The following is a 12,810-nucleotide window of genomic DNA, read 5'->3' on the forward strand; positions in this document are numbered from 1 at the left end:
CCTGCCTTTCTTCCACAGAGGTCAAATAAGTATACACAGGATTTCCAGGCGTTCTCTTATTTAAGCACTGACCAGACATACACCGGCTGGATTCAGCATAGTTGCTGTGCCTTCAATACTACGAAAGGTCAAACACAGGGTTTGAAAAGGCTTCCAAGATATATTAAGTCAGTGTAATGATTTCTGTGAAGATACCACAAAGGAAGTCAACTGGACTAACCAATGGGCTATGGATTCTCTTAAGAGTAGGAAAAGGGCTGGCCAATGTGGTGCCCCCAGTTGTTGTTGGACTCTGACACCCATCAGCCCCAGCCAGCACAGCCAATGATCATGGACATGGGAATTGTAGTCCAACAGAATCTGGAGGGCACCACCATGGCTACACCTTGAGTTGGTGGTAGGGCCCTGGTCCCATTTGCTGGCACAGTGAGGTTTCCTTTAGGAACACAGATCATTGGTTCATCTAGCTCTGTACTGTCCATACATAATGGTAGTTGACGTTTTGTGCAGAGAAGTGGCTTTTGGCAATCCCTGCATTAGGCTGTTATAAATTCTCCACTGCTCATTGTATGGGTAGCTTAGAATGGGGGTGGGGGGATTTTGAGAGGATCCACAACAGCAACAGCAATATCTTTTACTTACAGCAATGTTCTTCAATCTTGGGTCCCCACATATTGTTGAACTACAACTCCCACCATCCCCAGCCAGCTTAGCCAATGGTCAGGGATGATGAACACTGGCCTAGAGAGTGGACATTTTCTACTGCCCCCTGCCCAGGCCTTCAGCAGTCATCCCGGTCACCAGGAAGGACCAAGAGGCGTGGTTTGTCTAGTTGCCTTTCCATTCATTTTAATATTTCATTTTAATATTAATTAAAGCAAGGGAAAGTTTTGTTTTTTTAAAAAAGGGGGGCATGTGGCAATCTGCCATAGAAATTTGCTGTTGTAAGTTTATGTTGTAGTTTATCTGGGTCTGAATTACCGTAACTTCTGTTGACATTATCTTCCTACTGTTAAAATGTGTTTCGTGATGGTCTGACAACTAGATAAAAACAAATGTATCGGCTCTGCTTAAACAGCCTTAAAAGAGTCACCGTTTCAAGGTGAATCTGCAAGTATTTGCTTTAAAAGTATAGGCATGGAGAAAAGTTCCTCTTTATGCATAAAGACTTTTAATGAAAAGTTTGACAGCTTTGCCTTAACTTGACTCTGCTCTAACACAGGGCATACTAGAAGCCAATGCCAGTGATAAAAGTGGCCCAACACAATATTCAGTACACCAGTTAAGTAAAATAGGAATCACAGATGACAAAGAAATTACAATGCAACTCAATGGATGTGAATATTTTTCCATTATCCCAGCGCACTCTGAATGAAACCCAAGAAACTGTTAGGTTGATAAGTCAATATTACAATGGCTTTAGAAAGGGTAAAGGGTTGAAAAGAGGTGCTACTGGGTGCTGCAGAGTCAGATCAAAGAAGATGAGGGATGGGGGGGGGATGGTGTGTTTAAGTGAAATGAGATGTCTAAGCATATATTTCCCTATTGCAGAAGCAGGTACATTGTACCTTAGAGGGTGCAAAATGATTATTTAGCTTTTCATAAAAGATAGTGGGATAAGGTTAGAACATTTGAAGATGCCTTATACAGAGTCCATTTAGCTCAGTATTATTATATGAACTGCTTTCCACAAATTCAAACCAGTGTATTTCCCAGTCCTACCTAAAACTGCTGGAGATTGTACCTGTGGCTTTTAACAAGCAAAGCATATTATTATTAGGTTTGTTACCCACCCTTCCATGGGCAGGTTACAATAATATAAAACAGTGCATTAAAAACAGTTTAAAGCAAATTAAAACCACTGCCATAGTGGGCCCACTTGATTGAACAATACAGTAGTCACATATCTCTGATTAGATAAATATTGCTAAAGCCCCAGCTGGTCTATTCTTTTTAAATTACCGTTTTTTCGCTCTATAGGATGCACCCGACCATAGGATGCACCTTGTTTTAGAGGGGGAGAACAAGAAAAAAAAATTCCCCCTCTCTGCTCAGCGCCCCTTCAGCGAAGTGGCAGGAGAAAAGGAGCCCCTTCCATTTCTCCTCCCGCTTTGCTGAGGGGGCGCTGCACAGCTCTCCCTCTCTGCTGAAGCCAGGAGAGTCTTGCTCTCCTGGCTTCAGCAAAAGGAACACGAAGCCTCCGGAGTGCAGTGGGAGCTCCCGCTAAGCTCCGGAGGCTTCAGGCCGCTATCCCTGAAGCCTAGAGAGCGAGAGGGGTCGGTGCGCACTGACCCCTCTCGCTCTCCAGGCTTCAGCAAAAGCAACGTGAAGCTTCCGGAGCACGGAGGGAGTGCTCCCTCTGCGCTTCGGAGGCTTCGTGTTGCTATCGCTGAAGCCAAGGAGCCTGCATTCGCTCCATAGGACACACACACACATTTCCCCTTAATTTTTGGAGGGGAAAAAGTGTGTCCTATAGAGCGAAAAATACGGCATACTTTAAAAATATTTTTTAGATTAGTGTTTTTTATTTTACACTAATAATAATAATAATAATAATAATAATAATAATAATAATAATAATGTTCTATCCTTACAAGTGGTGCTTTGGTTTTGATTTGCTTATATAAAATTCTGATTTTGCAGATTCAAATTTGTTTTTATGCTGAACAGTGGTTACAAACATAGGACAGAGATCACCAAGGAAGAAGACTAAGGGCAAAAGGCATTTGGGTTCTCTCGATATTTCCTGAGTTATAATTGTCTACACCGCTGACATTTCGTCAGCATACACGGCTTTTGCTCTGAAACAAACTAGTCCACATTGTTTTGTTTTTAATTTCCATTTGAGCCTATGTAATGTTCATTTATATATCAAGCTGTTTGTGTCAGCTTGTAAGAGTTAACTTTGGGATCCTCCTTTTCGTCACACATCCCCTAAGCCTCTCCTTGCAAATGCCTTCCTAGGCTCTTCCTCTGCCTTCGCCCAGCAAACAGCTGCCAATGGCTCCTGGCAGCAAGCAAGCCCAATTGAATTTTAAAAGATTTTCCATTCTACTGCACTATTTAGCGAGCACAGAAAGGAGGTTGGGGTGGGGGATGGAACTCTGTGTTGCTTCACCATTTATGTTGTGTAAATCTGAGATAACAGATCTTCTGCCTAATCCTAATGAGGCCTCCCCATTAAAATCTTTATTAGCTTCCAGCACAGTGGATTGCCAAAAAGCTTGTCAGTCCCGTCCCCTCCCGTCCCCTCCCCCCCATCCCACTATCTCTCTGTACCAAGATCTGCTTTAACTTTTACAAATAGCTCTAAGATATTTCCCCTGCTTATCAGCATTGCCAAGCAGCTTGCCTTATCACTGCTATTGCAGATAAAATAAATGAGCTACGAATGATATGAATAATGGCATTTTCTGTAGGCTGGTTTCCCATTACATTCTCAACAGATTGTAGATTTAAACTTCAGCACAAAAGAGGCAAGGAGGAGAAAGAGAAGGTCCCCCCCCCATCGCCAAATTACTTTCCTTTTGCTCAACAGCTTCAGATTCCTGGATGTATTTTAAGCCTACCTGAACTGAGGAGGCAATTAATTTTGAAAGGGACAAGAAGAAAGACAAGGTTCGGCTTCTCAGAAAATCCCCAGGACTAGCTGTTCTGTGACTTTTAGAGGGTTGCCGCATTCGGCGGCGGTGGGGGGGGGGGCTTTAAGGCTACACAGGGCCTAATAAAGCTGTCTTCATTAGACATCCTTCCCCCCCCACCCCACCCCCTAGCTGTGTACAAGCCTGGAATCAGAAGAGGACAATGGACTCATGGAAAAGGAAGCAAAGACTGGATGCAGAATAATACATCTCTTGCTACCAATGCACACCTGGTCAGATTTTGCCAGATGTAGCAGTGTAGAGAGAGCCACAAAAAAAAGGGTGATAACAGTAAGGAAGGGATGGGTAACCTGTTTCATGCTAGCGGTGGGTCGGACCAAAAGTCAGTGGGGTAATTAATGGAAATTTTACCTTTGCAAAGAAGTAGGCTAGTTTCTAATCTGGTTAGAGTTCAAGGACACAGTCCTGCCAGGCAAAAACTGTGGAGGTTTGTGCGAAGCAGGGTCAGTGAGGTGTGTGGCCTGGGGAAAAGAGGGTGTGGCCTGAGGGGGTGTGGCCTGGCAACTTTTTCCAGGGCCAGAGGTCTGGAAGGGTCTGAGGTTCCCCACGTCTGCAGTGAGAGATCAGAAAGTCCTACTGGTACAACAGGTAAATGGATGGACTTGGATGAGGAAGCCAGAGCTGGCAAACCTTGCCCTGCAATATACAACTAAGGAGAAGGCCTTTAACTCAGTGACAGAGTGTCTGCTTTGCAAAGAAGAAAGTCCTAGGTTCAGTACCTGGCACTGCTGGAAGTGTCCCCTGCCTGAAACCCTAGAGAGCTGCTGCCAGTCAGTGTAGACAATATTGAGCTAGATGGATCAGTCGTTTGACTCAAGTGTAAGGCACCTTCGTATATTCAACTTGGGCACGTCCTTTGCTGTATAACTACTTTTGTACTGAGACCAAATGAAGTCCATGCGGGAAACTGCTACAGAAATAATATCTTCTAAAGGGGTAGATGACTCTTTGCTGCAGTAGAAATGACATCCTCGGGGCTGTGATGTAAATAAGTGGTGGGGGGGGGGTTGTCAGCATGCTCTGGCTTACAACAGTGGTTTCTAACAGCAGCTGCCATATTCGTTTTCCTCTGTCATAATCCTATTATTTTAAATTGCTAATGCACCACTCCCATGATGGAACTCAAAGCAGTGTACATGAAGGTTCCCTGGTAGTGTCCTACTCAAGCACTGGCCAGGTCCAGACCTGCTTAGCTTCAGTTTGCTGCATCATATATCTTCAGGCTATACCCTGGGATGACTCACACTTATCCCTCCCTGCTTGTGGATTATATTAAGATGCTTCTGTACACTGGAGTGTATGAAAAGCTCTACAGTGTGATGATAACACGCACACATAATCCAGGAGCTGAGAAGTAATGCCTATTATCATGGAGGTTTAGACAGCGGAAGGTGGTTGGTTAGGACACACGCAGCACTGCCTCACCAATCTCAACCTGTCCCCACCAGTCTGCTTTCCTACTTACAATTTTACTCATTGCATTTATATCCCACCTTTTCTCCAAAGAGCTCCAAGTGGCACACATGCTTCCTCGTTTAGGTCACCCAGCAAGCTTCATGGGTGAGCAGGAATTCAAACCCTTGTCTCCCAGACCATAGTCCAATACTCTAGCCATTACACTACCAGTGGCTCTCAAAATGAACTCAACTTACAACCAACCCTATCAGCTCCTTCATCTTTAGCTCCTCTTTGCTCAACAAGGAAGGAGACAAAATTGGAACTAGTTGGCTCTGTCTAACATTCATGGTCTGTGGTTGTGCTTATCATTGTCTCTGGCTCCAGCTACTGTTGACCTCCTGGCCTTCCACTCTAAAAGACCCAATGGTCACCAGCCACCACTGGATTTAGATTTTGAGTCATATCAACCATCACTATTTCCCACTTGCTCATCCATGCTGATCCTGCTAATATCAGTACACAAGACAGCTGGGTGTTCAGCTGTGCCAATAGCTGCCAACCACAAAAGCACCACAGTCACTATCCGGAAACATCCTTAAACTCTTCCACTGAACTGAACAGACCCAGGGAGATGACAGCAACTGATTAAAATTTAATAGTAATTTAATTCACTGACAGAGGGCAAAGTGTGTAAAGAGAAATACTCAGACACAGTAAGAAAGGGTGCAGAAGGTAATCAATATCCAAGTCTTCCCCACCAAGACCCTCCTCCATCTCCCATCTCTGTCCTAGGGGCTGGATCCAACATTCTGTTGTGCTAGAAGGCAGGTGAGTTTTAATGATGTGCAACAGAGGAATCCAACAGAACAGCTGTGCTAGGTGAAACTTGTTGTGCAACTGATTGCACAATCTATTGTGCAACAAAGCTCCAGAAACCTGCTTATGCATTCCCCGGTGCAGCCATGTTCTGTTGGTGCAAAATATTTCACCAGTAGAATAGCATAAAGTTACTCTTACTTTGCACTATATTGGATACAACCCTAGGACCAGAGTTTGGGGCATGAACCCCACTGAAACCAACAGGACTTGTTTTGGTTGGATGGACCAAAAAAGCCCCTGGCCAGACAGGGGGATGGAAATGTAAAACTCAGCAACACCTGTCTTGTATTTTCTGGACACTTAAAACTACCGGATACATGTAGGGATGAGTAACACACCATTTGCTGACTGCCATACTATGAACTCCTTGGTTCCATCATGTTACAAAAGTGTATCCACAACATTTGACAGAGTCAAGCGAAAATGGTCTTCTCTCACTAACCTTTTTTTTTTTTTTTTTTGGCCTTCTGCTACCAGCACAGCAGGGTTAAATGATTTTCCATTCCCCCACAATCCTAGCCCTGTCACTGTATCAAGGTTATCTATTATTGGCAGTGACAGGTGAAAATTAATCTCCTAATTATTTCTTGCTGCGTAATCTCCACTGAAGAAGTAACATAAAAGGATTACAGTGCAGCCTTCGTGGAAGGCTTTTCGGGAGCCAATCATACGGTTCTAAGGGAGGCATGTGTTGGAGAGGTATTTATGGAGGATTTCTAATCATCTGAAGACACATACACATATACACACACGCAACTGCTTTAGGACCAACACACTCTGGACTAAGGAGCCACTTGGAGGTCTCTTAGTGGCACAAAAGAAACAATATTTCACTCTCTTGCCAACAACTCAAGGGAGAATAGCAGGTTAAACACACAACATGTTTCCGCTTTCGCTTGCCGTTTGTTTTGTCAAGTGTTCAAAACATGCCTCCAACAGCACCAGAAGGAAATTAATTTTTCCCTGCAGACAGATTTTTTTAAAACACACACACACACACACACACACACACACAAAACAATGTTAGACTAGCATTCTGTTATTTATTGCTTAGCCCAGCTTTCCACTCCCAGCTGAGCACAATTCAAAGAAACAAATCAGACTGGCAAAAAGATGTCCCAGCATGGAATGTTCCCGTTCAGGATTCCAGCCAGCCACTTTCTTTTCCTGGGATATTCCATTCCGTCTTCTGATCACAATGAGCCTGCTCAATCTTCACTGGACTATTTTGGGATCTCAACACCGGCCCAAATAATTTTTCAAAGTCTTTTTTCTACTTCTGCAAACCTTTGGGCTTCCCTGCGAGGCCGATACCACCCACTTGTGCATGGATGGTGCCATTTTGGATACATAAGGAGCCTCGCCTGGGTCACATCCACACTATATATGTGAAGTGCTCTTAAAGCAATTTAACGGTGACAGCTCCCCCACCCAAGAAAGAATCCAGAGAACTGTAGTTTGCGGAGGGTGCTGGGAATTAGGGATTCTTTGTGGGGAAACCAGAACTGTTAAAGTGTTAAAAATGTGCTTTAAATGTATGGTGTGCATGTGAGATTGGAAAATGAGTTCGCTATTAATATGCAGGAGGTTTGCGGAAGGAGAGCCAGCTGCAATCTCTGCAATGCACACAGGACCTTATCCTGTATTGCATTTCCTGTGAGGACACCAGACTGTTTCCTCTTAATGGAAATGACAAAGAAGAAGAAACCCACCCAACAACTCTCAGAATGAAGACAAGTTTTTAAGCTGAGGCTGGATGCCGTAGCAGACATCTTGCATTGGAAGGGGGTTGGACCAAATGATATTTTGGGTCCTTTCCAATGGCAAAGTTCCCATAGTTTGGTCACTCACCCTAACCTCTCCAAGGTCTCAGATCAAGGGAGGTCCTTCTCAGACCCTCAACCTGAGATGAGACCAGGGATTCAACCCAGGAACTTTTGTATGAAAAGCTTAAGCTTATAACCGAGCTGTGGACCCTGAACTACAATACATTGGGTTGTATCAAATGTTAGTCCTGCTCAGAGTGGACCCAATGGAATTAATGGACCCAAGTCAGTCATGTCTGTTAATTTCAATAGTTCTACTCTGAGTAGGGCAAGCACTGGCTACAGTCCTAAGAGCCATAGGTTTGCTGTCCCTTTTCTAGAAGACCAACCCTGTTAAACCACAAAACATGGATTTAAACCAGCTGGATCCTCTCAGTTCAGCATCTTAAATGCAAGTAAATTGACTTAAATGAGTTTACAGCAGGCTGCAGGAGAATATTCATTTCTATAGAAATACTGTTTTGCTGTTTTAAGGCAGAAAGCAAAAGGAGTCCGGCTTAAATTCGAAGAAAAAAACTTACAGAATTTGAAGGGAAAATAATATAAAACTGGTTGAACACCACAATGTGCACCACACAAAGAAAACTAGCCGTAAGATCTGGGTGATGAAATAGTCCGACCACAGCTCCAATTACTCTGCCTAAGGACGGATCTGTTTTTATCAGGTTCTTTCTGCTCTTCACTAAGGGTGAAGACAGACAGACATTCTAAAGTGCTGTGGAAAGTGGTCTGAACATAAATGTTCTTGCTTTGAAAGCCAGTTTGTTTTTAAAATGTGCTGTCTGGAACTGTGCTGTAGTGGTGAATATTGCATCATGAGAGCCCCAGTAGCTGCAATGAGACTTCAAAATATGCAGGCAGCTGCATGGATCCATTATACATTATTGCCACACATATGCAGAGATACATAGATCAAAGAGCAGCAGAACATATAATACCCAGGGACTGCAATCCTATCTATAGTATCCTGCAAGTAAGCTCCAACTTCTGACTATATAGGCTTAAGCTAGCAAAACTGCCTTAGCTTTAAACAAAAGGTTCTTGGAAGCTGAACTGCAACCCTTAGCTTTTTAATTCAGAATGGAAACAATCTTCCACAGGTGTGTTGTCATTTAAACTGCTAACCCAAGGAAAGAATCCAGCCAAAGAAAAGAAATATCCTCTTATTTTCCTCATTCTCTGACCTCTATGCTCACAAACCTGAAAGCTTCATTATCACTTTACTCATTTGTCATAGCAAAGAAATTCCCACAATCACCTGGACCGTCTGGCAGATGATGTCATCACTCCTGCTCAGAAAAAAAAATGTCTTGGACCTGCACTCCTCTGTTCATTATGACACCACTGCTCAGTCTTGGACTTGAAAGGTCTATGCCTTCATGACTTTTCTGATATAAATTAGGCCTGAAGTTTTGGGTCTTCTATCATCGTTCTTATTTCTCATGTATTGAGCCTAACTAGGAGCACAGCATGAGTATTCAAAAGATGAGCTGGTAAAACTGGGTCTCAAAGGCCATCAAATTGGACAACATAGGATTAATGTTTATAGTCTACAAAAACCTGCCTGCTGCTCTTAAACAGGAACTCTTTATGTCTGGCTGTTAACCAGAAACTTGGTCTTTTGAGCGGACGGATGTGGGCAGAATTCCTGAATTGCAGGGGATTGGACTAAATGATCCTTGGGGTCCCTTCCACCTCTACAATTCTACGATTCTTTGGAGGTAATCAATATAGCCATGACCCTGACCAATTCCAGCTTGTAGACACAAGAAGCCCATGATTCAAGATTGCATCAGGAACTCTGTGTCAGCTAGGCAATTCATGAAAAGACAAAACTCACATCACATGCCTGCCTTCTGATAATCAGCAAACCATATATACTTGTGATACTGTCATGTACTTAAGTAACCACAAGATGGCATACAAATTATTGCAAAAATAAATATTTTTTAAAATGTGACTTGATGAGGAAATTTAAGTAATTCAACAGCAAGTATTGTATATCAGAAGGAGCACAGCTATGGAGGTCATCATTACCAAAACCACCACCAGAGGTCACTGTGCTACTTTTGTGCCCCTAAAAAGGAATGAAAGGTGATGGTATTTTTAAATAAAATTATTTCTAGGGTGGTGGATGAAGAAACACAAACACCCATTTACTCCTCTTTTGACAACAAGCTTTATCGATGCTCCTGGAATGAGAGGAATGTGTGAGTATTAAATTAGCATTCAGATGGAAGTATTTTCTCATCTGCCTGAAATTTTTTTACAGCTCCTATTCATCTGCTGGTCTGAATATATTTAAATCCACTTTTAACAGCAAATGCTGTACTTTAATAGCCTGGATTTTCAGCTTCCATTAAAGAGGTTAAGAGGCCCTGCTAGAGGGCAACACAGAAGTGCCATCAGTGGGCCGAGGAAACAAGGGGTGGAAGACTTAAGCCTGATTAATGCAAACATTGTTGAATATCTACAAAAATAGGCAGACAGTATCAAATATCATATTGTTTTCCGTGCAAAATTTGATGCACCCTTTACTGGGTGACTCTGCAGATTAGGTGTAAGGCAGTAGTGTTTAGATTAGATGATTCATTAAACCCAACAAGTTACATAAACAGTACTTGGGGGCTTAAATATATAGTTAACAAGGGGGGGAAAGACTATAAATACAATAAATATAAATGCAAAAAAAGCAAGTTTTGCCCCTGTAAGGACACAACTGGCCGAGTTTTACTGCCGGGTAATACAGGGATTTTCTTTCCATTTGACTGTAGCTGCAGTAGATAAACTGAAATAACTAAACGAAAGCTGAGACAGAAGCATAAGCCTTTAATGTTTTGTATCTTCAGCATTAAGCCTGTCACACAGAATTAAGATTTTTGTCATTCTGCCATCTTGGGAGATTTGTGTGTATGTGTGTGCGGACACAAAATAAAATGATTACCAAACCTCTGACAAAACAAACATCATTGCACATTAACAGAGGTCTCCCTAATGGCTCCACACCTCCACCTCCAGCATCCCCTCCCCAGTCCCCTCCCACTGCATATGGACACTATTGATATAAATTTGAGTGCATAGACATTTCAAGACAATGCTTCTCCTTATATGACACAGAAATTCTGAGGTATTAGGTAAGGTATACAGCGGTATTAGGTAAGGACTATTCCTCTCTCGCTTATTACATCCTCTGACTCATCAAGCTAGGAAGTGGTTTCTGGATAGATCCATTTGCTTGATATTAGGGTCCCATCCAAAGAGTGAAATACTCTTAAGAAGTAATGATCTGTCCACCTTGGGAGTCCCTTGATCTATTGGCAGTTTTAAAAATAAGCAATGTGATATGCACAATGAGCGTAGCCTTGTGCGCTTGGTACACTGCCAGTCTGTATTTCTATAGCCAGTCATCAAATTTCACTGCTTTGCACTATCTTTATAAACAGGTGATCAAGGGGACAACACATACAATGGTGCTTCTGCAGGCTGCATCCTTGACATGCAAGCAGACTGTGCTGCCTTCTAGACATGAGGATATGTAGGAAGCCACCATGTGAATACTGATGCCACAGGCAGATTCTGCGCTTGACTTCTTGGGAGGTGAGGCAGAAAGCATATAACGGAGCTGCAAAATAAGTGGATGGCAGATACAATGGTTCAGTTCTGGATATCACTAGGTGTACAGATCCTGCACAGCAGGGCTACAGAAGAACTCCCTGCCAGCTGCCAGCATACGTAGACACCACTGAGCAAGATGGAGCAACAGCGTATGTTGGACCAGTACAACCAGTATGGGGGTTGCAGCTTTAAGTGCTTGTTGGAATAGGGTCTGGGGGAAAAAAGATTTAACACTGTTTGGCTATAAACCTCATCTTGGGCCAGTCATTGTCTCTCAGACTAACGTACCTCACGGGATTGTTGTGAGTTTCCTTAATAATGGTTTGGTGCAATGCCTGATAAGAACCATTGTGACTTGAACCATAGTCTGGTACCAGCTTACTCACTGGCACAATGCAGCCATAGGCTTAATTCGCACAACATGCCAAATTTTAGGTCTGTTACATTTTGTATTTGCATCACACACACACACATATACACATATATACACACACACACATTGTTTTATGCTGTCTGCAGATGCTCCATGAAGAGCATTATATACATAACTCTCCTTGGAAAGCTCATGAAAAAAAGCTTTTGTGCATTTAATTCCGCATATGCAGAAAGGTGATCTATGTTAACATTTGCATGCAGTGAGTGGTATGATGGAAGACAACACAGGGTGGCTTAAAAAGACATAGCTCCCAAGTACTGGTTGAAAAAAAGAAGACCTGCATTTCTGCTCAAACAGAAAAATCTATGTTAAGGAAGACTGGCTATTTTTGTGTAATATTTTGACACCACAAGCTAATGAAGACCAATCGCCACTACCATCACACCCACAAAGGAAACACTCATTTGCAATGCAAACATGGTGATGGCAAGGATGAGGTAAGGTGCTGCTCTCACACACCTGTCTCAAAGGGTAACAATGAGCGGACAGCTAAAAAAACAGATGCAAATGCAATTTACAGCAGGAAAAAAATGTGCTTGGGGAGTGTTTAACACACACACACACACACACACACACACACACACAGGGGGGGGGACTGCAAAGGCTTTTATAGAGGTTCATAATATTCATGGATGGCTAAGAGTCAAGAATATTTATTTCACGGCAGAAGTAAGGTTTGAACAAGGAACTCCAGGCTCTCACGTCCTCTCCAGCAAAACTCCTTCAACAATATTCTGATAAAAATCAATATAATACCGCTCTGAGGTTGTTTTGTTTGCAAAGGTAACCAAATGTGTCTATTCTCTGCCAAATTTTATTTTCTCATTTCACATTCAGCAGTCTTCATGCAAAATAACTTATCGCTCTCATGTAGAGTGGCCAGATACAGACCATAGAATTGCATATACTTAGAGAAGGTAGGTTTACATCTATGCATGTGAATTTTAAGAAAAAACAGCTCCAAAAGTTTCTGGTATTCCTTGCTGCACACAAA

The 12,810-nt window shown here is 42.7% G+C and overlaps 1 protein-coding gene across 10 annotated transcripts in view; it reads right to left on the bottom strand.

The window, feature by feature from the left end:
* Positions 1-12,810, bottom strand: part of FBRSL1 (fibrosin like 1) — a 791,959-nt gene that overhangs the window by 159,512 nt on the left and 619,637 nt on the right. The window lies entirely within an intron of this gene.

Source organism: Podarcis liolepis, assembly GCF_965112155.1.
Source record: "Podarcis liolepis genome assembly, chromosome: 15".
Lineage (NCBI taxonomy): Eukaryota > Metazoa > Chordata > Lepidosauria > Squamata > Lacertidae > Podarcis > Podarcis liolepis.